The 25,136-nt window shown below is 39.4% G+C and overlaps 1 pseudogene; it reads left to right on the top strand.

Moving 5' to 3' along the window:
- The first annotated feature begins 23,507 nt into the window (after positions 1–23,507).
- LOC116891412 lies at positions 23,508–24,463 on the top strand (annotated as a pseudogene).
- Positions 24,464–25,136: the final 673 nt, after the last annotated feature.

Here is a 25,136-nt window from a genome sequence, read left to right as displayed (position 1 = left end):
TTAGTAACCTTTTTCTTTTTGCGCGCTCCTAGCTCCGTTTCTGACATGCTCTCTTAAATCCAAAAAGGGGCATGCCTCTCGGAAGCCTAATTTCTCACTCCGCTCCGTTTCTGACATGCTCTCTTCCAAAAAGGGGCATGCCTCTCGAAGCTTACCTTTTAATTTACCTTCTCGCAGTTCTGAATCCTCTTCAGCACACTGAAGGGTCCCCTCGGCACCGGCGATGTTGGTTCCCGGGTTTCGGCACCACTTGTCGCGCGCCCAATGTCCCGCCAGCAAGAACGATGCCCGGCAACAGGATTCTTCTGCGAGCAAGCCTTTACTGTGTTACAGCTCTTCTTAGTGTTACAGCTCTTCTTAGTGTTACAGCTCTCTTGAACAGGGACCCCGAGCAGCAAAATTGCTCGACTTATATAGACAACAGTATGCTAATTATCTCTCAGGGATTGGTGGGGCATGGATCACCCCACTACTTGTCCTCCAGGGATTGGCGGAGAGTGAATCGCCTCATTAGCATAATAACGGTCAACTGACACCTGGTGCATAAACCGCACATGTGCAGTACCGTTGTTCACCACTAGAGGGAGCCCTAGCAAGGGGACAAGCCTGCACATGCGCAGTAAGTCGTTTATATCCAGACAAGGCTGGATGTCGGCACCATCTTTGTTTTGCCGCGCCGCTCTCTACACAGAGACAGACAGACAGAACAATGGAACAGAATTGAAGACCCAGAAATGAACTCACACACCTATGGGCACTTGATTTTTGACAAAGGAACCAAAACCATTCAATGGAAAAAAGATAGTATTTTCAGCAAATGGTGCTGGTTCAACTGGAGGTCAACATGTAGAAGAATGCAAATCGATCCATGCTTATCACCCTGTACAAAGCTTAAGTCCAAGTGGATCTAGGACCTCCACATCAAACCAGATACACTCAAACTAATAGAAGAAAAACTAGGGCAGGATCTCGAACACATGGGCACCTGAAAAAATTTCCTGAACAATACACCAATGGCTTATGCTCTAAGATCAAGAATCGACAAATTTGATCTCATAAAACTGCAAAGCTTCTGTAAGGCAAAGGACACTGTGGTTAGGACAAAACGGCAACCAACAGATTGGGAAAAGATCTTTACCAATCCTACAACAGATAGAGGGCTTATATACAAAATACACAAAGAACTCAAGAAGTTAGACCGCAGGGAGTCAAATAACCCTATTAAAAAATGGGGTTCAGAACTAAACAAAGAATTCACAGCTGAGGAATGCCGAATGGCTGAGAAACACCTAAAGAAATGTTCAACATCTTTAGTCATAAGGGAAATGCACATCAAAACAACCCTGAGATTTCACCTCACACCAGTGAGAATGGCTAAGATCATAAACTCAGGTGACAGCAAATGCTGGCGAGGATGTGGAGAAAGAGGAACACTCCTCCATTGTTGGTGGGATTGCAGACTGGTACAACCATTCTGGAAATCAGTCTGGAGGTTCCTCAGAAAATTGGACATTGAACTACCTGAGGACCCAGCTATACCTCTCTTGGGCATATACCCAAAAGATGCCCCAACATATAACAAAGACACATGCTCTACTATGTTCATAGCAGCCTTATTTATAATAGCCAGAAGCTGGAAAGAACCCAGATGCCCTTCAACAGAGGAATGGATCCAGAAAATGTGGACATCTACACAATGGAATATTACTCAGCTATCAAAAACAATGACTTTATGAAATTCGTAGGCAAATGGTTGAACTGGAAAATATCATCCTGAGTGAGCTAACCCAATCACAGAAAGACATACATGGTATGTACTCATTGATAAGTGGCTATTAGCCCAAATGCTTGAATTACCCTACATGCATAGAATACATGAAACTCAAGACGGATGATCAAAATGTGAATGCTTCACTCCTTCTTTAAAAGGGGAACAAGAATACCCTTGGCAGGGAATAGAGAGGCAAAGATTAAAACAGAGACAGTAGAAACACCCATACAGAGCCTGCTCCACATGTGGCCCATACATATACAGCCACCCAATTAGACATGATGGATGAAGCAAAGAAGAGCAGGCCGACAGGAGCCGGATGTAGATCTCTCCTGAGAGACACAGCCAGAATACAGCAAATACAGACGTGAATGCCAGAAGTAAACCATTGAACTGAAAATAAGACCCTCCTTGAAGGAATGAGAGAAAGAACTGGAAGAGCTTGAAGGGGCTCGAGACCCCTTATGAACAACAATGCCAAGCAACTAGAGCTTCCTGGGACTAAGCCACTACCTAAAGACTATACATGGACTGACCCTGGACTCTGACCTCATAGGTAGTAATGAATATCATAGTAAGATCACCAGTGGAAGGGGAAGCCGTTGGTCCTGCTAAGACTGAACCCCCAGTGAAGGTGATTGTTGGGGGGAGGGTGGCAATGGGGGGAGGGTGGGGAGGTGAACACCCATAAAGAAGGGGAGGGAAAGGTGTTAAGGGGATGTTGGTCCGGAAACCGGGAAAGGGAATAACAATCGAAATGTAAATAAGAAATACTCAAGTTAATAAAAAATATAAAAAAAAAAGAAGTAAGCTAAACAATGAGCGTGATAGGCTTTTGTACTCTGTGATATCGGGAAATTATCCCAAAGTTCCCGTGGAGCCCATGTTAAGAGAATTCGAGCTTCCTGTTGTGGTACATATGAAAAGTAACCACAAACCCTCGCTAGCCGGCATCAATGAGCCATATGGCTTTTAGCGGTGTAATTCATAAAACAAACCAAATACCTTTTATCAATTCCAGTATCAATAAGCAACACATCAAACCAGGACTTTAGCCCAAAATATCTCAATCTGTTAAGCTCTCTACCCAGAGCCACAGATTTTTCTTTAACCTTAATAACTTCTAAAATATATGCCTGTATTTACTTTCCTTGGTGTTATAGACATTTTATCACAACTCTGTACTTGGAGTTAGTGTCTAATTTTTCCCTATCTAAGTTCTGAACCATGGATGAAAATCCCCATCTGATTCAGGTAATTTCTTTGCTCTCTTCTTTCTAAAAACAAACTCAGTCACCTTTTAATAATACCTGTAATTAAGAAGTAGCTTGTCTAACTAGGATTGCAACCCAAAATTCCCGTGGATCCCACGTTAAAAAGAATATGAGTATCCTGAAAGACTTTCTAAACAACTTTCTTTAAAAAGCAGGTTTTAGTCTCTGACTCTCTGATCTGCCATTACTTATCACACAGTAGGGGACCTACAGACTGCCAGTCCTGGTGGCTTCCCCTTTCTTTGTTCAAATTCCTGTGCTTAAGATATCACATGACTGAACAGGGCGCTGGGCTCCTCTTACTTAGAAAATAAAAACTTTCTCTCAACTCTCAGGATTACTAGTGGATTCTTGCCCATCACCTTGGCACGCCATATATTGTTTTTTTTAGATCCAATTGGTGTGATATAATTGTCCACTTAAACATTCAAAGCCCGGTACTATCCATCCCTTGAGAACTTTAATAACAAACTATAAATACACAGAGCAGAATCTTTTTTTTTTTTATTAACTTGATTATTTCTTATATACATTTCGAGTGTTATTCCCTTTCCCGGTTTCTGGGCAAACATCCCCCTCCCTCCCCCCCTTCCTTATGGGTGTTCCCCTCCCCACCCTCCCCCCATTGCCGCCCTTCCCCCGACAGTCTAGTTCACTGGGGGTTCAGTCTTAGCAGGACCCAGGGCTTCCCCTTCCACTGGTGTTCTTACTAGGATATTCATTGCTACCTATGAGGTCAGAGTCCAGGGTCAGTCCATGTATAGTCTTTAGGTAGTGGCTTAGTCCCTGGAAGCTCTGGTTGCTTGGCATTGTTGTTCATAAGGGGTCTCAAGCTCCTGCAAGCTCTTTGAGTTAATTCTCAGATTCCTTCAACGGGGGTCCCGTTCTCAGTTCAGTGGTTTGCTGCTGGCATTCGCCTCTGTATTTCCTGTATTCTGGCTGTGTCTCTCAGGAGCGATCTACACTTCTGCACTTCTTTGCTTCATCCATCTTGTCTAATTGGGTGGCTGTATATATATGGGCCACATGTGGGGCAGGCTCTGAATGGATGTTCCTTCAGTCTCTGTTTTAATCTTTGCCTCTCTCTTCCCTGCCAAGGGTATTCTTGTTCCCCTTTTAAAGAAGGAGTGAAGCATTCACATTTTGATCATCCATCTTGAGTTTCATTTGTTCTAGGCATCTAGGGTAATTCAAGCATTTGGGCTAATAGCCACTTATCAATGAGTGCATACCATGTATGTCTTTCTGTGATTGGGTTAGCTCACTCAGGATGATATTTTCCAGTTCCAACCATTTGCCTACAAATTTCATAAACTCTTGTTTTTTGATAGCTGAGTAATATTCCATTGTGTAGATGTACCACATTTTCTGGATCCATTCCTCTGTTGAAGGGCATCTGGGTTCTTTCCAGCTTCTGGCTATTATAAATAAGGCTGCTATGAACATAGTGGAGCACGTGTCTTTTTTATATGTTGGGGCATCTTTTTGGTATATGCCCAAGAGAGGTATAGCTGGATCCTCAGGCAGTTTAATGTCCAGTTTTCTGAGGAACCTCCAGACTGATTTCCAGAATGGTTGTACCAGTCTGCAATCTCACCAACAATGGAGGAGTGTTCCTCTTTCTCCACATCCTCGCCAGCATTTGCTGTCACCTGAGTTTTTGATCTTAGCCATTCTCACTGGTATGAGGTGAAATCTCAGGGTTGTTTTGATTTGCATTTCCCATAATCACTATTCCTTAATATCTCTCAACATCAATGGTCTCAATTCCCCAATAAAAAGACAGAGATTAACAAACTGGATATGCAATGAGGACCCTGCATTCTGCTGCCTAGAGGAAACACACCTTAGAGACAAAGACAGACACTAACTCAGAGTGAAAGGCTGATAAAAGTCTTGGAAAGAATAGAAATTCAAGGCCCATACCTAAACATAGGAAAAGCCACATACAGCAAACCAGTAGCTAACATTAAACTAAATGGAGAGAAACTTGAAGCAATCCCACTAAAATCAGGGACTAGACAAAGCTGCCCACTCTCTCCCTATTTATTCAATATAGTTCTTGAAGTTCTAGCCAGAGCAATCAGACAACAAAAGGAGGTCAAATAGATACAGATTGGAAAAGAAGAAGTCAAAACATCACCTTTTGCAGATGATATGATAGTATATTTAAGTGATCCCAAAAGTTCCACCAGAGAACTACTAAACCTGATAAACACTTTCAGCAGAGTGGCTGGATATTAAGTTAACTCAGACAAATCAGTGGCCTTTCTCTACACAAAAGAGAAAAAGCTGAGAAAGAAATTAGGGAAACGATACCCTTCATTATAGTCCCAAATAATATAAAATACCTCGGTGTGACTTTAACCAAGCAAGTGAAATATCTGTATGATAAGAACTTCAAGCCCCTGAAGAAAGAAATTGAAGAAGACCTCAGAAGATGGAAAGATCTCCTATGCTCATGGATTGGCAGGATTAACATAGTAAAAATGTCCATTTTACCAAAAGCGATCTACAGATTCAATGCAATCCCCATCAAAATACCAATCCAATTCTTCAGAGAGTTAGACAGAACAATTTGCAAATTCATCTGGAATAACAAAAAACCCAGGATAACTAAAACTATATTCAACAATAAAAGGACTTCAGGGGGAATCACTATCCCTGAACTCAAGCAGTATTACAGAGCAGTAGTGATAAAAACTGCATGGTATTAGTACAGGGACAGCCAGATAGACCAATGTAATAGAATTGAAGACCCAGAAATGAACTCACACACCTATGGTCATGATTTTTGACAAAGGAGACAAAACCATCAAATAGAAAAAAGACAGCATTTTCAGCAAATGGTGGTGGTTCAACTGCAGTTCAGCATGTGGAAGAATGCAGCTCGACCATGCTTAAGGACCTCCACAAAAAAAGAAGAAGAAGAAGAAGAAGAAGAAGAAGAAGAAGAAGGAAGAGGAGGAGAAGAAGAAGGAGAAGGAAAGGAGAAGGAGAAGGAGAAGGAGAAGGAGAAGGAGAAGGAGAAGAAAGGAGGGGAAGCATCTTGAACACATGGGCACTGGAGAAAATTTCCTGAACAGAACACCAATGGCATATGCTCTAAGATCAAGAATTGACAAATGGGATCTCATAAAACTGCAAAGCTTCTGTAAGTCAAAGGACACAGTTGTTATGACAAAATGGCCACCAACAGCTTGGGAAAAGATCTTTACCAATCCTACATCAGATAGAGGCCTTTTATCCAAAATATACAAAGAACTCAAGAAGTTAGACTGCAGGAAGACAAATAACCCTATTAAAAAATGGAGTTCAGAGCTAAACAAAGAATTCACAGCTGAGGAATGTCGCATGGCTGAGAAACACCTAAAGAAATGTTCAACATCTTTAGCCATAAGGGAAATACAAATGAAAACAACCCTGAGATTTCACCTCACAGCAGTCAGAATAGCAAAGATCAAAAACTCAGGTGACAGCAAATGCTGGCGAGGATGTGGAGAAAGAGGAACATTCCTCCATTGTTGGTGGAATTGCACACTGGTACAACCATTCTGGAAATCACTCTGGAGGTTCCTACGAAAATTGGACATTGAACTACCTGAGGACCCAGCTATACCTCTCTTGGGCATATACCCAAAAGATGCCCCAACATATAAAAAAGACACATGCTCCACTATGTTCATCGCAGCCTTATTTATAATAGCCAGAAGCTGGAAAGAACCCAGATGCCCTTCAACAGAAGAATGGATACAGAAAATGTGGTACATCTATACAATGGAATATTACTCAGCTATCAAAAACATGACTTTATGAAATTCATACACAAATGGATGGAACTGGAAAATATCATCCTGAGTGAGGTAACTCAATCACAGAAAAACACACATGGCACTCATCGATAAGTGGATATTAGCTCAAATGCTAGAATTATCCTAGATGCAAACAACACATGAATGTCAAGAAGGATGACCAAAATGCGAATGTTTCACTCCTTCTTTAAAAGGGGAACAAGAATACCCTTGGGATGGAATAGGGAGGCAAAGTTTAGAACAGAGGCAGAAGGAACACCCATTCAGATCCTGCCCCACTTGTGGCCCATACATATACAGCTGCCCAATTAGATAAGATGGATGAAGCAAAGAAGTGCAGGCTGACAGGAACCGGATGTAGATCTCTCCTGAGAGACACAGCCAGAATACAGCAAATACATAGGCGAATGCCATCATTAAACCACTGAACTGAGAATGGGACCCCAGTTGAAGGAATCTTAGAAAGGACTGAAAGAGATTGAAGGGGCTTGAGACCCCATATGGACAACAATGCCAACCAACCAGAGCTTCCAGGGACTAAGCCACTACCCAAAAACCATACATGGACTGACCCTGGGCTCCAATGTCATAGGTATCAATGAATAGCCTAGTACGAGCACCAGTGGAAGGGGAAGCCCTTGGTTCTGCCAAGACCGAATTCCCAGTGAACGTAATTGTTGGGGAGAGGACAGTAACGGAGGGAGGATGGGGAGGGGAACACCCATATAGAGGGGGAGGGGAACAACCATATAGAGGGGGAGGGGGAGGCCTTAGGAGGATGTTGGCCCGGAAACCGGGAAATGGAATGACAATCAAAATGTAAATAAGAAATACTCATGTCAATAAAGATAAAAAGAAAGAGAGAGAAGGGGAGGGTAAGGGTCATGTCGATGTTGGCCCGGAAATCAGGAAAGGGAATAACAGTTGAAATGTAAATAAGAAATAACCAATTTAATAAAGATGAAAAAAAAGGAAGAACCCTATCATCATAACTCCACATTTTCAAAGATGCAAACACAATAAGTAAAAGAAAATGTTTCCACCATAACTCAATGACCCCATTACAGTAGATCCTGACATTTGCAATAGTGTGGAAGCAGTCCACAAGAAGTTCAAAATATCAATCATGAGTATGTTCAAGGAATTTGAAGAGTATATGAGTAAATCTCTTTATGAAGTCTGTGTATAAATAGTTGAGTAAAATAATGAAAGCAATTCTATATGTGAAGGTATAAGTAGAATTGCTAAAGAAAATCCAAAGTGAAATAAAAGTGTAAATGAAAAATTTAGCACTTCAAACCAAAATCTCAAAGGTAAACCTCAGCAAGAGAGTACAAGGTAGAGAAGAGAGAATTGAAGAGATAAGACTGAGAAGGTAGCTCAGTCAAAGAAAATGTTGTCCTTTAAAAATACAGGCATTAACCCTGCAGAGACTAGATGTGCCAGGCTGAAGGGATAACCAGCAGAGTCCACACACTCTCAGAGGAGAAGGGAAGTGGGAGGGGAAAGGACTGTGTGAGGAGGGGCCAGGAGCAGCAGTGATTGGGGTGTAAAATAAATAAATAAATAGATAGATCAATCAATCAATCAATAAATAAATACATAAATAATTCTTTAGTGGAAAAAATACAAGCACAATATATTCAGGAAAGCCAGAAGCCACAGTGATTGGGGTGTAAAATGAATGAATGAATGAATGAGTGAATGAATGAATGAAAAATAAATAAATGAATAAATTCTTTAATGGAAAAAATACAAACATAAAATATTCAAGAAATCCAGGATACTATGAAAAGACCAAATCTGTGAATGAGAAGAATAGGGAAGGAAAAGAAACCCAAGTTAACATAATAGAAAATATTTTTAACAAAATTGTAAAAGCAAAATTTCCTACTGTAAAGAAGGAGGTTCCGATCAAGATACAAGAAGCCAAAACTGCAAATATAGTGCACCAGAAAAGAAATTCCCCAAAGGGCTTAATCAAATCACTAAGGATCTAAAACAAATAAAGGGAATTTAAAGTTGTAAGGGGGAAGACTGAGTAACACATGAATACAACCAACTCATTAGAATTACTCCTGGTTTCTCAATGGACACTCGAAAAACCAGAAGGGCTTAAACGCATGTTCTACAAAATGTAAGAGAGCTCACATGTTGGCTTAGACTACTTTACCCAGAAAAACAGTGAGTTACAATAAACTGAGAAAGAAAAACAACTCAAAATATAAAAAAATTTAAACAATTTCTATGTATCAATCAAGCTTTAACCTGAAGTATTTAGTCCTAACCAAGAAGACACAAGAAATAAATAATCCCAGTTCAGGACATCAATGGGGGGCACACACCTTACCAGCTTACCACATCAAAGGATGGGAGCACACCATAACATCGAAAAACTGGAATCAGTAAACATTATTCATGTATAACTGTCAACTTTCGCAATCTCAAATCTCCAATAAAAAAGACTCAGATTCTTGGGCTGATATCCACCTATTAGTGAGAACATACCAGTTATGTCCTTTTGGGTCTGAGTTCCCCTACTCAGGATGATATTTTCTACTTCCATCCATTTGCCCATAAAACTCAGGATGTTCTCATTTTTAATAGCTGAGTAGTATTCCATTGTGTAAATGAACCACATTTTTTGTATCCATTCTCCTGTTGTGGGACATCTGGGTTGTTTCCAGCTTTGGGCTACCACAAATAAGGCTGCTATGAACATAGTAGGACATGAGCGCCTGTGGAATTGTGGGGCATCTTTTAGGTATATTCCCAAGAGTAGTATTGCTGAGTAGATCTATTTCCAATTTTCTGAGGAATCTTCAAATTGATTTCCAGCATGGTTTTACCAGTTTGCAATCCCACCAGCAATGGAGAAGTGTTCCTCTTTCTTCACATCCTTGCCAACATGTGAATACCCAAGATACTGTCCACAGAACTGAAAAAGGTCAACAAGCTGAGGGGCCCAAGGGAGGGTGCCTCAGTCCTACTTGGGAGGGAGAAGAAAGAAACCACAAGGTGGGGGGATGGAGGGAGAGAGGCAGGTAGGAAGAGGGGAGGGAAAGTGTATGAACCTGGGGGGAGAGGCTAACATCATCTTATATTGGCGGGGGAAATATATTGAAGCCCTTAGGGTCAGCAAAAGATTGGGAACAGGCTACCTCAGAAGGGAAGAGATTGGGAGGACCCTCTAGAATGTTACCAGAGACCTGGGAAGTTAGAGATCCTCAGGACTCAAGGGGGGGGGAACTCTAGATGAAATGCCCTACCATGGGTAGAAGGAACTTAATGAGTCCACCTCCAGTACAAAAACAGGGCATCAAGTGAAGTATGGGGGTGCTATCCCATAGTCAAAACTCTGACCCATAATTCTTCCTGTCTGAAAGAAATGCATGTGTGGAAATTGGGAAAAAACTGAGAAAAAGATGGTCCAGAGACAGACTCAAAGTGGAATCCAACTCAATGGGAGGTCCAAGACCTGACACTGTTACTGAGGCTATGGTACATTCACACAAAGGGACCTCTCATGACTGCCCTCCAAAATACACAGCAAGCAGCTGAGTCAGATTCGGATATGTGCAGCCAACCAATGAACAGTAGCTGTTGACTCCTCTGGTTGAATTAGGAAAAAGCTGGAGGAAGCTGAGGAAGAGGGCAACCCTGTAGAAAGACAAGCAGTCTCAATAAATTTGGATCCCTAAAATCTCTCAGACACTGGATCACCAACCAGGTAGCACACACCAGCTGAGATGAGGCCCCCATCATATATACAGCAGAGGGCTCCCGGGTCTGGATTTAGTCAGAGATGATGCACCTAATTCTCAAGAGATTGGAGGACCCAGAGAATGTAGAGGTCTGATGGGGTGGGGAAATCTGGGTGGTGTCAGGTTTGGGGGAGTTATGGAATGTGGAACAGTAGGGGGGGTGTTGTAGACCAGAAGGTGACTAAAATATAGAGTGTAAAAATAATAAATAAAGACTCAGATTAACAAACTAGATTACAAAACAGAATTCATCCTTCAGCTACTTCCAATACGTAAACCTCACCATCATGGAAAGACATCACCTCAGAGTGAAAAGATAGAAAAAGTTATTCTAAGCAAATGGACCCTAGAAGCAAACAGGTGTAGATTTTAATATCATCACAGGAAAAGTCCAAGAGGACAATTGTAAGAATTAATGCATCAAACACAAATGCACCCAAGTTCATAAAAAAACTACTACACCTTAAATCACACATTGACTGTCACACAGTGACAGTAGATGACTTTACTACCCCACTCTAATCAGTACACAGGTCACTGAGACAAATTATTTTAGTAACGTCATATATCAAATGGACCCAGCTGAAACCTACAGAACATTTTACCCAAACCAAAGGAATGCATTTTTTTCTCAGCAGCTCATGAAACGTTCTCCAAAACTGACTGTGTACTTAGACACAAAGCAGGTTTCAACAATAGATATAAGAAAATTAAAATAATATCCTGCATACTATCTGACTACTCTATTGTTTGAACAGCAATAAACAAGAGAAAGTATACTAAGTTGTGGAAATTAGGGCCAACCCAGGATGGTGTACACCTTTAATTTCAGCAGTTGGATGGCAGAAGCAGGATGATCTCTGTGAGTTCAAGGCCAGCCTGATCTACATAGTGAGTTCCAGAAGCCAGAATGATACAACTGGACTTGTCTCAAAATAATGATGATGATGATTACGATGACGACGACAACGGTGACAATGGTGCTGGTGGTGATTGAAACTGTACAACTAGAAAAAAATGAGCTAAAATCAAGAAATTTAAAATGTTTCAGCATTGAATAAAAATGAATACTCAGCATACCCAAACTTATGGGATACAATGAGGCCAGTTCTTATATGCAAGATCATAGCATTGAGTGCCTACATAATAAACCTGGAGAGATCTCATACAAGTAACTTTGCAGCACTCCTCAAAGTTCTAGAACAAAAGAAGAAATAACACCCAGAAAGAGTATACTGCAAGAAATCATCAAACTCAGGGCTGAAGTGGTGAACTAGAAACAACAGCAAGAATACAAAGAATCAATGAAATAGAGTTGGATCTGTGAGAGTATTCAATAAGATTGACAATTCTTTTTGTTTTGGTTTGCTTTGGTTTTGGTTTTGGTGTGGTTGTGCTGTTGTTGTTATTGTTTTTCTTGTTGCTGTTGTTACTGTTGTTTCAAGATAGGGTTTCTCTGGCTGGCCCTTGCTGTCCTAGAAGTAGCTCTGTTGACCAGGTTTGTCTTGAACTCAGAGATCCCTATGCCTCTGCCTCCTAAGTGCTGGGGTTAAAGTCATGTTTCACCACTGTCCAGCTAAGATGGACAAACGTTAAAGCAAAGTAATGGAAAGATGTAAAGAGAAGATCCAAATTAGTAAAATTAGCAATGAGGGGGTTGGAGACATGGTACAATGGTCAACAACACTGGCTGCTCTTCCAGAGGACCCTGGCTTGATTAATTCTGAGAACCTACATGGTGGCTCACAACCATCTATAACCAGTTCCAGGGAATCCAATACCCTCTTCTGAACTCCATGAGCACTGCATGCGTGTGATGTACATGTAACATGCTCACAACATATAAGCACATACACATACTAGTAATACTAGTAATACTAATACTAATAATATAAAGAAAGACAAAAGTACGAGTGTAATCATTTGTACCTTAATAGATAATAGTATAGTAAAACTAGAAATAAGTAGCAAGTGAAACTTTACATAGATTTGAAGAGTGAACAATTGAATTTTGGAAGAAGAGTGGATCAATGTCAAAATCAAAATGGGAAATGTAGAAATATCTGGCATCAGATGATAATGGCTATAATTTCCACATCTGCTTGAAAAAGTTTTAGTGATTTCCTAGATTGTAAACTTTCCTTTCTGATGTAGTTCATTTTGGGAACACACACATCTTCAGGCAGAGACTGAGCTCTTCTTTACTTGACTTAATCAACTACCTTGAGAATCACTTTGTATCTGGGAGAATAATATTTTCCTTGGAGTGCATTAAAATGACACATAGTAAACAGGGTCGTTGATGCCCTGGGAGGGAGAGTCCTCCTATCTTGTTCTTTATTTAATCATGGCTCCTGTGAGGCAGCCTTTCCAAGACACTTCGTGCCTGTGCTGCTTCAGTTGTGTGGGATTCACAGTGCTGTGAACAAGGTTTGTAGCACTGCACAGTTAGAGCGAGAGGAGGTATGTCATCCTTCCCACGGTTTCTCTCTTCTCCCCTAGTCTACTATTCCATTAACAATATCTTATAATAACCTTATACTTTGGGATTTTTGTTTACTTTTCAGATATGTTTTTTTTCTATTGTCAAGTTAGGATGTCCCCTTTCTCATTTTTTTCTGTACAATACTTCTTTTGGTCTTCATAAATGTATTTTCTTCTTTAATTTTTATATTCATGTATTTTATGTGTATGCTGGTTTGCATATATGTATGCTTGTGAAACATGTGACTACAATGCTCCAGAAAAGCAGCAGAGGTGTCAGATCCTCTGGAAGAGGTCTTACAGAGAGGTAAAGGCCTCCATATGGTAATGGGAATTGTACCCAGGCTCTCTTGAAGATTGGTCAGTGCTCTTAAAAACTGAGCCATTTTAAGCCCCAGTTTTTCCTTTGTTAAGGCTTTTGCATCTGATCCAATCAATGATTCAAACTCATGAGAACAATGCCCATTTGAATTTTTACATTTCTAAAATCTTTTCAAGGTTGTTTTGTCCTTACAGAATTTTATACATTTCTCTTAAAGGCCTGTATTGGCTTAAGTAGTCATAATGTAATTTTTTCTGTTTGTTTGTTTGTTTATTTATTTATTTATTTTTATTATTATTAACTTGAGTATTTCTTATATACATTTCGAGTGTTATTCCCTTTCCTGGTTTCCGGGCAAACATCCCCCTCCCCCTTCCCCTTCCTTATGGGTGTTCCCTCCCCACCTCCCCCCATTGCCGCCCTTCCCCCTGACAGTCTAGTTCACTGGGGTTGAGTCTTAGCCCAGGGCTCCCCTTCCATTGGTGCTCTTATAGGATATTCATTGCTACCTATGAGGTTTTCCATGTATAGTCTTTAGGCAGTGGCTTAGTCCCTGGAAGCTCTGGTTGCTTGGCATAGTTGTTCATAAGGGGTTCGAACTCCTTCAAGGTCTTCGAGTTTTTTCTCTGATTCCTTCAACAGGGGACCTATTCTCAGTTCAGTGGTTTGGGGCATTTCTTTTTGCTGTATTCTTTTGTCTCTCAGGAGCGATACATCTGGCTCCTGTTGCACTTACTTTTTCATCCATCTTGTTAATTGATGGTTGTTCCGGGTTGAGGCACCTTCCTGGTTCTTGTCCATAAGCTCATCCCCTACCCCATACAAATATTCCCCTGACCCAACAGGCTTACTGCCACCCCCCATATTCCACTGCACTGGGGGTTCACCCTTGGCAGAACCAAGGGCTTCCCTTGCACTGGTCCCCCAACACGGGTATTCTCTGCTACATGTGCAGTTGGAGCTCTGAGTCAGTTCATGTAGTCTTTGGGTAGTGGTTTAATCCCTGGAAGCTCTGGTTGGTTGGGATTGTTGTTCTTATGGGGTTGCAAGCTCCTTCAACCCTTTCAATACTTCCTCTGATTTGCCCCAAGGAGGTTCCGTTCTCAGTTCAGAGTTTCCTTTCTATTGTTCTGCTTTTATTTATTTAACTCCTTTTTCTTAGATTTCATTTTAAATTTCCTCTTATCTGTGCCCTCATTTTCTCACATCTCTTATCTATTTTTACACACACATTTCTATAGGAGACACTCTGCAAATCATTTTTATAATGGATTTTTCATTATGTGATTGCCAAAATTTGTATTCATTTCTAACCTGCTGGGAGTTGGGCGGGTTTTCACTTCTTTTTGTGTGAAGTGTGTGCATGTATGTGTGTGTTCAATTTTTCATGTATGTGTAAGGATAGACATTGACATCATGTGTCTTCTTCTGTTCTCCTCCAAATTCGTTGAGATAGGATCTCTCACTCAACCTGGAGTACATGAGTTGCTAGTCTAGCTGGTCAGTGGGCTTCAGTGATCCACCTGTCAGCCCCTGCCCAGCCTACCACATTCAAGTTTACATTGATGCTTGACATCTGAACTCACTTTCTGATGCTTGCCTGACAAGTACTTTATTCTTAGGGTTTTCTTTCCAGCCCTGTGATGTTCCTTTATAAACATAAAATTTTATCTAAAAGCAACCTAAACTATTGATAATCATTTTGTTAATGTTGGTTAAAAGGCCACATTTATTCCTTAATGCATATGTGCCCAATGGCAAACGATTGCTGCTTTACCCTGACTGTGTAGGGTTTTGTTACACTGGGGCTATATCTGGCTCCTTTTTTAGACCTCATTTTCTCTCTTATCTGTTGGCTTGGTGAAATGCTAGAAAGCTCTGTTTAGATTTTCTGTCGAGGCGACTATGTTAGCACACACCTTCACTTTCAGCACCTGGGACACAGAGGCAGGCAGATCTCTGTGAGTGAAGGCCATACTGGTCTACACTGTGAATTCCAGGACAGGTAAAGCTAAGTACATAGTGAAATCCTGTCTTAAAAAATCCCATCATATTGGTTGTGATTTGTTATACCGTCTATAATTTTGTAAGCTTGATTTTGTGCAGATGATATTACATGTATTTTTATCCTGAAATTAAGTTTAATGTTGCCGTGGAAATAGAGTTGTTTTACATACAGAAATCGTGTTTCCGTAACATTTCTTTTCTAAAATATTACTTATTTAAGGTGAAAACTTCCTGTTAGTTAAAATTCTTCCATTTTTAATATTGAAAATTTCTACATCTTAATTAGACTTGATACATTATACATACACAGTACATGTAATGCTGTAAAGAATACTTTTTCTAATGTACATTGGGACACTCCAGCTGTATGCTGAGCATCATATGCACAAGGGACATTTCCCCTTCTCAGTTGTACTTGATGTGTTTGCAGTGGTGTAGAGGGGTGAGTCTTTTCACACTCAGCTAAAATGTGCTTCTTTTTTACCCTTCCTCTAGCATGCCAACATACTGATAGTTTCATTCATAGAAAAAAAAAGAATATTTCCAATTTTGCTCTTAGTAAAATTCAAAGAGTGTGTCCTAAATAATATGTGTCATCTGTATTTTGGGGATGGTGAATGTGATTCAATTAAAATCATCATTCTTATTTTTCATTACTTACATGTATTTTTGTACAACTGGACGGCTCACTGCTCAGTGTTTGGAACACGTGTGTATATTTCTTATGGTTCAAATTTTTATTGAGATTTTTCTTTATGCTTGAGAACTTCACACATGTGTGCAATTAAAGATGATAATATTTATTGGAATTCATCACTTTTTTTACATCTGGATAGCCTTTTTCTTTTCTTTCTTTCTTTTTAAAAATATATTTGTTTGGGCTGGAGAGATGGCTCAGCGGTTAAGAGCACTGACTGCTCTTCCAGAGGTCCTGAGTTCAAATCCCAGCAACCACATGGTGACTCACAACCATCTGTAATGGGATCCGATGCCCTCTTCTGGTGTGACTGAAGACAATGACAGTGTGCTCATATATAATAAATAAATAAATCTTTAAAAAAATTTGTTTAACATTATTTAAATTCTCTTTTCTTGAATGTTAAAAACAGTGCATGCTACTCTTTGGTGGTTCTATTGTTCATTGATGGTGTCTTCCTCTGCTAGTCATAGTGAGTCTGTTCCATTTGTATTCAGATGGTAGTCTGTTATTTTATCCATGACCTCTTACTCTTTGCAGTAGAAATACTAAAGGCATTGGTAATGGAGGCAATTTTCAGGCACGTGCTAGGAGTGAAAAGTATGAAAAGTTGGGGCATCTACAGGTAGATACAGAACAAGAAGAAAGGATAAGTAAAAACAAGTTTCTGGTGAAGAGTGAGGAGGGGAACCATCAATCCCGGGTAAACGTTGGAAAGCTCTTGGTGATTCGAAAGAAATAAAAAATTCATAAGGCACAGGAAGGATGTATTTTCAAAGCTTAGAGAGTGGTGGGTACTGCTTAATTATATAAGGTATTTTATCAGCACCCAATTAATTACTCAAATCAATCCCTTTACCAGCGCATTCCGCACTACCTGCCCCAATGTTCTGGGTTCCTGACTCACACACACACACACCCATGCACGCACACATGCACGCACACACACATACATACACACATATTTTAATATGCCTCGAAAATTCAATTTCTGGGCTACTTCCTAACATCTACGTGGCCATTTCACTTTCCTCTGATATTCCCAATTTATTGCTTATTAAATTCTACATTCCATATTAGTTGCCATGAACCCAGTCAGACAGCCCTCTTGGGACCCCACTCACCCCTGGATCCTACATTGTGCCTATGCTCTCTGTTCTGCATCTTCTCAGACCTGGTGCCTTTATATTCCTCCCTGCATGGAAGATCTCCATTTACCTCCTTCTTCTCTGTTCCTAACCTGGGATTCCGAGAAGTCTGGCCTCTGTGTGCCCTTCCCAGCCATTAACTGCCAGCAACTTTATTTATCAATCAGAACCAACTGAGAGCAGGGTCACTCCCTGTCTTACATACGGATGTGCAGATTCTGGGCAAGCAACTCTGGAGACCCAAATTAACAAACACAAGCTGCTTTAGGCCAAAGCTACTACATTTTACAATTTTTTTGCTCATTTAGAAAGTCTCCTTTCTCTGAGATATAAATTGAACATAACTGTAACAATAATATAAATTATAAGGTCTGACATACACTTAACATCTAGTTTATCAATTTTGTCCATTTAGATATAGTAATCTATTGTCTTTGCTAACTTAAAGAGTTTATAATTTTGTGTCTGAATTATGTTGATTTTTAACTTGTATTACCATCTTAACACCATCCTTTTAAATCTAGAACATCCTTTTTAATGCTAAATAAGTTAAGTTTGATTATGAGTCTATAACTAGTCTTCAATCCCATCAGACTGAGAAGGGATTAAATATTACTTGAATATGTCGGAAATACAAAGACATAGCTTCCAACTGAAACATTTTGTAGAGACAGCTGACTGCCTGGATAGTCTCTTATATTCCTCATCATTTTGGAGCATCTGTGTTTAGCCTTCTGGACTGGAACCATATGACAGACCTCAAGTGAGGCAGGATTTATGAAGGACTAGTTTGCCCCATATTGGCAGAGGAAAGTTCTTGAAAATTTCGCATTGTGTGTAAATCATGTGTCCTTTGCTGCACAGTATATTTTGTGTGTAGATGAATTAGGGTAATTTTTCCCAGTGGCTAGCTTGTCACAATTGGAACAACTCTATATAGGGTAATAATGTTCAATATTTTCTTTAAAGTAGAATGGCTGTACTGTGAGTAGCAGACATTTCTCCTAGTCAAAAGATCTATTAATAAAAAGATCTATTAATAAGGAAATGATTAGAAATGTCATATTTTGTGGATCATTGACATTTTTGAAAACCATCTATCTACATATGTAGCATAACTAAATTGTCAAAATTGATTACTCTTAGCTATTAACTCTGAATAATATTGAAAACACTTTACTGTAATTAAATCAGAATCTTATATTATGATGAGTTTATTATCTGAACTTTAACTTGTATTACTTAATCATCTTAATCAGTTTGTAATAGAAGCTATCAAAAGGACTGACACTAAGACTTGTATTCTTTTTTTAGGTTAGATTATTTTTTATAGATATATTTCTTTACTTAAATTTCATTTTCTTTTTTTAAAATTTTTTATTAGATATATTTCTTTACTTACATTTCAAATGTTATTCCCATTCCCTGTTTCCTGTCCATAAGCCCCAATACTCACACCCTACCCCATACAGGTGTTCCCCCCATCGACCCACTAATGACCCCCTGACATTTCCCTACACTGGAGGTACGACCTTGGCAGAACCAAGTGCTTCCCCTTCCACTGGTACCTCAATAAGGCTCTTCTCTTCCACATATGTAGTTGGAGCCATGGGTCAGTCCATGTACAGTCTTTGGGTAGTGGTTTAGTCCCTGGAAACTCTAGTTGGTTGGCATTGTTGTTCTTATGGGGTTATAAGCTCCTTCAGCTCTTTCAATCCTTCCTATAATTCTCCCAAAGGGAGTCCTGTTCTCAGTTGAGTGGTTTGCTGCTAGCATTGACCTCTGTATTGTACATGCTCTTGATGTGTCTCTCAGAAGAGATCTATATCCAGTCCCTTTCAGCATGCAGTTTTTAGCTTCTTCAATCTTATTTAGTTTTGGTGGCTGTATACATATGGGCCACATGTGGGGCAGGTTCTGAATGGCTGTCCCTTGAGTCCCTGCTCTAAACTTTGATTCCATACTCAATACTATGGATATTTTTTCCCCTTTTAAGAAGGAGTGGAGGGGCTGGAGAGATGGCTCAGTGGTTAAGAGCACTGACTCCTCTTCCAGAGGTCCTGAGTTCAATTCTCAGTAACCACATGGTGGTTCACAACAATCTATAATGAGGTCTGATGCCCTTTTCTGCCCTGTAGGCATACATGCACGCAGAAAGCTGTATGACATATACATAATAAATAAATATTAAAAAAAAGGAGAGGAAGCATCCGCACTTTGGTCATCCTTCTTCTCGAACTTCCTGTGGTCTGTTGATTGCATCTTGGGTAATTTGAGCTTTTGGGAATATCCACTTATCAATGAGTGCATACGAAGTATGTTTTTCTGTGATTGGGTTACCTCATTCTGGATGATATTTTTTTGTTCATTTAATTTGCTTATAAATTTCATGAAGTCATTGTATTTGATCAGTGAGTAGTACTTCAATGTGTAGATGTACCACAATTTTTGAATCCATTCCTCTGTTGAAGGGCATCTGGGTTCTTTCCAACTTCTGGCTATTAAATACAGCTGCTGTGAACATAGTGGAGCCTGTGTCTTTGTTTTAAGGTGGAGCATCTTTTGGGTATATGCCCAAGAGACATATAGCTGGATCCTCAGGCAGTGGAATGTCCAATTTTCTGAGGAACCTCCAGACTGATTTCCAGAATGGTTGTACCAGTCTGCAATCCCACCAACAATGGAAGTGTGCTCCTCTTTCTCCACATCCTCAGCAACATCTGCTGTCACCTGAGTTTTTGATCTTAGCCATTCTGACTGGTGTGAGGTGGAATCTCAGGGTTGTTTTGATTTGCATTTCTCTGATGATTAAGGATGTTGAACATGTCTTTCAGTGCTTTCAGCCATTCAATATTCCTCAGCTCAGAATCTTTTAGGTCTCTTCCCCACTTTTAATATGCTTATGTGGCTCTATGGAGACTAACTTCTTGAGTTCTTTTTATATTTTGGATATTAGCTGTGTATCAGATATAGGATTAGTAAAGTTCTTTTCCCTATCTGTTGGTTGCTGTTTTATCCTAAAGACAGTATCTTTTGCCTTACAGAAGCTTTGCAGTTTTATGAGGTCCCATTTGTTGATTCTTGATCTTAGAGCATAAACCATAGGTGTTTTGCTCAAGTGCCCATGTGTTTGAGACTCTTCCCCACTTTTTCTCTATTAGTTTGAGTGTATCTGGTTTGATGTGGAGGTCCTTGATCCACTTGGACTTAAGCTTTGTACATGCCGATCAGAATGGATCAATTTGCATTCTTCTACATGCTGACCTCCAGTTGAACCAGCATCATTTGTTGAAAATGCTATCTTTCTTCCATTGGATGGTTTTAGCATCTTTGTCAAATATCAAGGGGCTATAGGTGTGTGGGTTCATTTCTGGGTCTTTAATTCTGCTCCACTGATCTATCTGCCTGTCTCTGTACAATTATCATACAGCTTTTATTACTATTGCTCTGTGTTACTGCTTGAGGTCAGGGATGGTGATTCCCCCAGAAGTTCTTTTATTGTTGAGTATAGTTTTTGCTATCCTGTTATTTGTTATTCCAAATGAATTTGCAAACTGCTCTTTCTTTCTGTATAAAGAATTGAGTAGGAATTTTGATGGGGATTGCATTGAATCTGTAGATTGCTTTTGGCAAAATGGCCCTCTTTACTACATTAGTCCTGCCAATCCATGATCATGGAAGATCTTTCCATCTTCTGAGATCTTCCTCATTTTCTTTCTTCAGAGGCTTGAAGTTCTTGTCATTCAGGTCTTTCACTTGCTTGGTTAAAGTCACACCAAGATATTTTATGTTATTTGGAACTATTATGTAGGGTGTCATTTCCTTAATTTCTTTCTCAGCCTGTTTATCCTTTGAGTAGAGGAAGGCTACTGATTTGTTTGAGTTAATTTTATACCTCAACACTTTGCTGAAGTTGTTTTTCAGGTTAAGTAGTTCTCTGGAGGAACTTTTGGGGTTGCTTAAGTACGCTATCATAGCATTTGCAAATAGTGATATTTTGATCTATTCCCTTCCAATTTGTATCTTTTTGACCTCCTTTCACTGTCTGATTGCTCTGGCTAGAACATCGAGTCCTATATTGACTAAGTAGGGAGAGAATGGGCACCCTTATCTAGTCCCTGATTTTAGTGGGTTTGCTTCAAGTTTCTCTCCGTTTAGTTTGATATTAGTTACTGGTTTACTTTATATTGCTTTTACTATGTTTAGATAAGGGCCTTGAATTTCTGATCTTTCCAGTTCTTTTATCATGATGGGGTGTTGAATTTTTTCAAATGCTTTCTCAGAATCTAATGAAATGACCATGTTGTTCTTATTTTTGAGTTTTTATATATAGTGAATTACATTGATGAATTTTAGTATGTTAAACACTGCATCCATGGGATGAAGCCTACTTGATCCTGATGGATGATTGTTTTGATGTGTTCTTGGATTTGGTTTGCAAGAATTTTATTGAGTATTTTTGCATCAGCATTCATGAGAGAAATTGGTCTGAATTTCTCTTTCTTTGTTGGGTCTTTGTGTGGTTTTGGTATAAGCATAATTGTGGTTTCATGGAAGGAATTTTGTAGTGCTCCATCTGTTTCTATTTTGCAGAATAGTTTGGACAGTATTGGTATGTCGTTTTCTATGAAGGTCTGATAGTATTCTGTACTGAACCCATCTGGACATGGGCTCTTTTTGGTTGGGAGAGTTTTAATAACTGCTTCTATTTCTTTAGGGGTTATGGGGTTGTTTAGATGGGTTATTTGTCCCTGATTTAACTTTGGTGCCTGGTATCTGTCTAGAAAACTGTCTATATCCTCCAGATTTTCCAGTTGTGTTGAATATAGGCTTTTGTAGTAGGTTCCGATGATTTTTTTTAATTTCTTCAGATTTTGTTGTGTTTTGTCTCCCTTTTCATTTCTAATTTTGTTAATTTGGATACACTCTCTGTGCTCCCCAGTTAGTCTGGCTAATGTTTTATCTATCTTGTTGATTTTCTCAAAGAACCAGCTCCTGGTTTTGTTGTTTCTTTGTATAGTCCTTTTCGTTTCTACTTGGTTGAATCCAGCTCTGAGTTTGATTATTTCCTGCCTTCTTCTCCTCTTGGGTTTATTTATTTCTTTTTGTTCTAGAACTTTTAGGTGTGCTGTTCAGTTGCTGACATATGCTCTCTCCTGTTTCATTTTGCAGGCACTCAGAGCTATGACTTTTCCTCTTAGTATCGCTTTCATTGTGTCCCATAAGTTTGGGAATGTTGTATCTTCATTTTTATTAAATTCTAAGAAGTCTTTAATTTCTTTATTTCTTTCTTTACCAAGTTGTCACTGAAGAGAGCATTGTTCAACTGACATGTATATATGGGTTTTCTGTCATTATTGTTATTGAAGACCAGTTTTAGTGCGTGGTTAGCCTGTAGAGTAGAATGAGAGGCAAAGAGTCCCACCTGGAAAGCCTAAGAATTTAGTCATCGATATGCTGACAGAAATGTATGTGCAGTCCAAACACTGAAGGTCATGTTCACACGTGTGTGATAATATCAAATGTTGTTGAAAACATGAAAACATTGATACTTAGGTTAAAGTAATAGTATTGACCACTGGATAGAAATACATTGGAGTTTGAGAGAGGGCTCAACAGTTAAAGACCAAGAGATCCAGGGTTTGTTTCTGAGGCATGTATATAATGCATAGAGATGCAGGCCAACACTCCTACACATGGAATAAATAATTTTTAAGTTGCTCATAACATGCAAATTTCCCTTTCACATAGGTCAACATATCCTTCTGCCTGACATAACAGAATTCAGGATGTTTGTGTGGAGTCATCCAATTATGATTCTCAACACTTTATTTTATCCCCTAAGATGGCCTAGAATCCCAGGAATGCAGTTGCTAAAGTGCCATCTCTGGACTTAACATTGAAATGAGTTGTACATTTCTCTAGTTGGTGTTGGTGCACACCCTTGATCCCAGTACTTGGGCGGTAGAGATAGGTGGATCTCTCTGAGTGTGAGGGCAGCCTGTTCTACAGAGCAAGTTCCAGACAAGGATACACAGAGAATTCCTGAGTTGAATAACTAATAGAAGAAATGAAGAAGATGAGTAGGATGTAGAAGAGTGAAGTAAAGAATTGGACAATTCATCAGTTCTCTTGTCTCCTGAGCAGTATAGTTTTCTACAGACACCATTTACATTTTTGAATACAATCCATTCATTCAGTACCCTAGCCCTAACAAACTTTTCCCACATGAACATCATGCTTCCAAGTGACACCATCATCCAGATCTTTCTCATATTCCAGTTCTGTCTTGGTATCCTGGGGAACTCAGCACTGTTCTTGTTATATATATACACTTTTGTCTTCAGGCCTCATTATAAGAAGTTGATAGACTCAGTTTGTATTCACCTGACAATAGCCAATATTTTGATGATTGCATTCCTCTTGACAAAAGATATCATGTTATCCTTTGGAGCACATAATTTTCTGAATGATATCGGTTGTAAGGCAGTTTTGTTTTCATTCAGAGTCAGCCGGGGTCTGTCCATCTGCAGCACCTGTGTTTTAAGCACATTCCAAGTCATCATCATCACTCCCAGTACTTCTAAGTGTGCTGGCTTAAGTCTAGAGTTTCTACATGGATTTTTTCTTCCTTACTTTGCTCCTGGCTTATTAACCTACTCATCTATGGGTATATGCTTGACATGGTAATAGCCAAAACCAATAATACTCTTGTTGGCCATGGATATACAGATGGTCTTTGTCAAAACAAGCTGATAGGGAACCACAGTTCAGGGTCATTTCTTAGCATTGTCATCATTCATGATCTCTTTTTTGTGACCATCATGATGTGTGCCAGCCTCTACATGGTGGCTTTTGTCTACAGACACCGCAAGGGAGCCCAGCATCTCCGCAGTCCAAATCTTTCCTTCCAGTCATCTCCTGAGCGCAAAGCCACTCACAGCATCCTGTCTCTGGTGAGCTGCTTTGTGTTAATTTATTGGTTGAACAACTCTGTCACTCTTTATGGATTTTATTCAAATGAAAAATTTCCAAAATTGGAGTCAATAAATTCACTTTTAACGACATCCTACCCAACCATCTGTCCTTTTTTACTCATGAAGAATAATAAAGTTATTTTGCAATTCATTTCTTCATTTTCTGTACGGAGAATGACCTGTTTTCAAAGTTTGCTCCATGGCTGAATGGAAACCCCCACTTTCCAGGCATTAAAATAGTGTCTTAATAATTTTCATAGAATTAAGAATTTGAATGTGAGTCAAATTTTTGAAATACTATTTGTAGCTTTGGTTATACATTTTATTGGGTTTTCTCTTCTTATGAACACCCGTTAACCATTGGGTAAAAGAATTTCCATTTCTTAACTACAACTTTCTCAATACTGCTGTGTGTGTTGTTCTCTTATGAGCAATAACTAGCAGTTGTCCAGTGGATGTCTGTGAACCGTAGCTGACTTTGAGTCACCAAAAATTGTTTTATTGTTTTAGTATGTTTTTAGTTATTTCTTTTATTTTTAAAATTATGATGGAATTATGTCATTTTCCAATTCCTGTTCTCCTTCCAGACCCTGTTGTATTTTCTTGTTCTTGCTCTCTTTCAAATACATGGCTTCTTTTTGCATTAATTGTTGCTATGTATGTGTGTTGGGGCAGGTGTTCCTAAATAAATAAATACTTTCTATTCCTTATAATGTGACTTTTATGTATATATTCAGGCCTGATGATTTGGTATTGGATAAGCAGTTGTAGTTGAACCAATTGTTATGCTCTTCCCTGGGGAAGAACATTTCTCCTGCTCTTGACATTCCTTAGTTACCTGTAGTCCTTTGTGTCAAGTTGAGGCCTCCTTAAGGCTCCA

Source organism: Rattus rattus, chromosome 2, assembly GCF_011064425.1.
Source record: "Rattus rattus isolate New Zealand chromosome 2, Rrattus_CSIRO_v1, whole genome shotgun sequence".
Classification (NCBI taxonomy): Eukaryota; Metazoa; Chordata; class Mammalia; order Rodentia; family Muridae; genus Rattus; species Rattus rattus.
The sequence above is the reverse complement of the archived record's forward strand: the minus strand, read 5'-3'. Positions and strand labels throughout refer to the sequence as shown.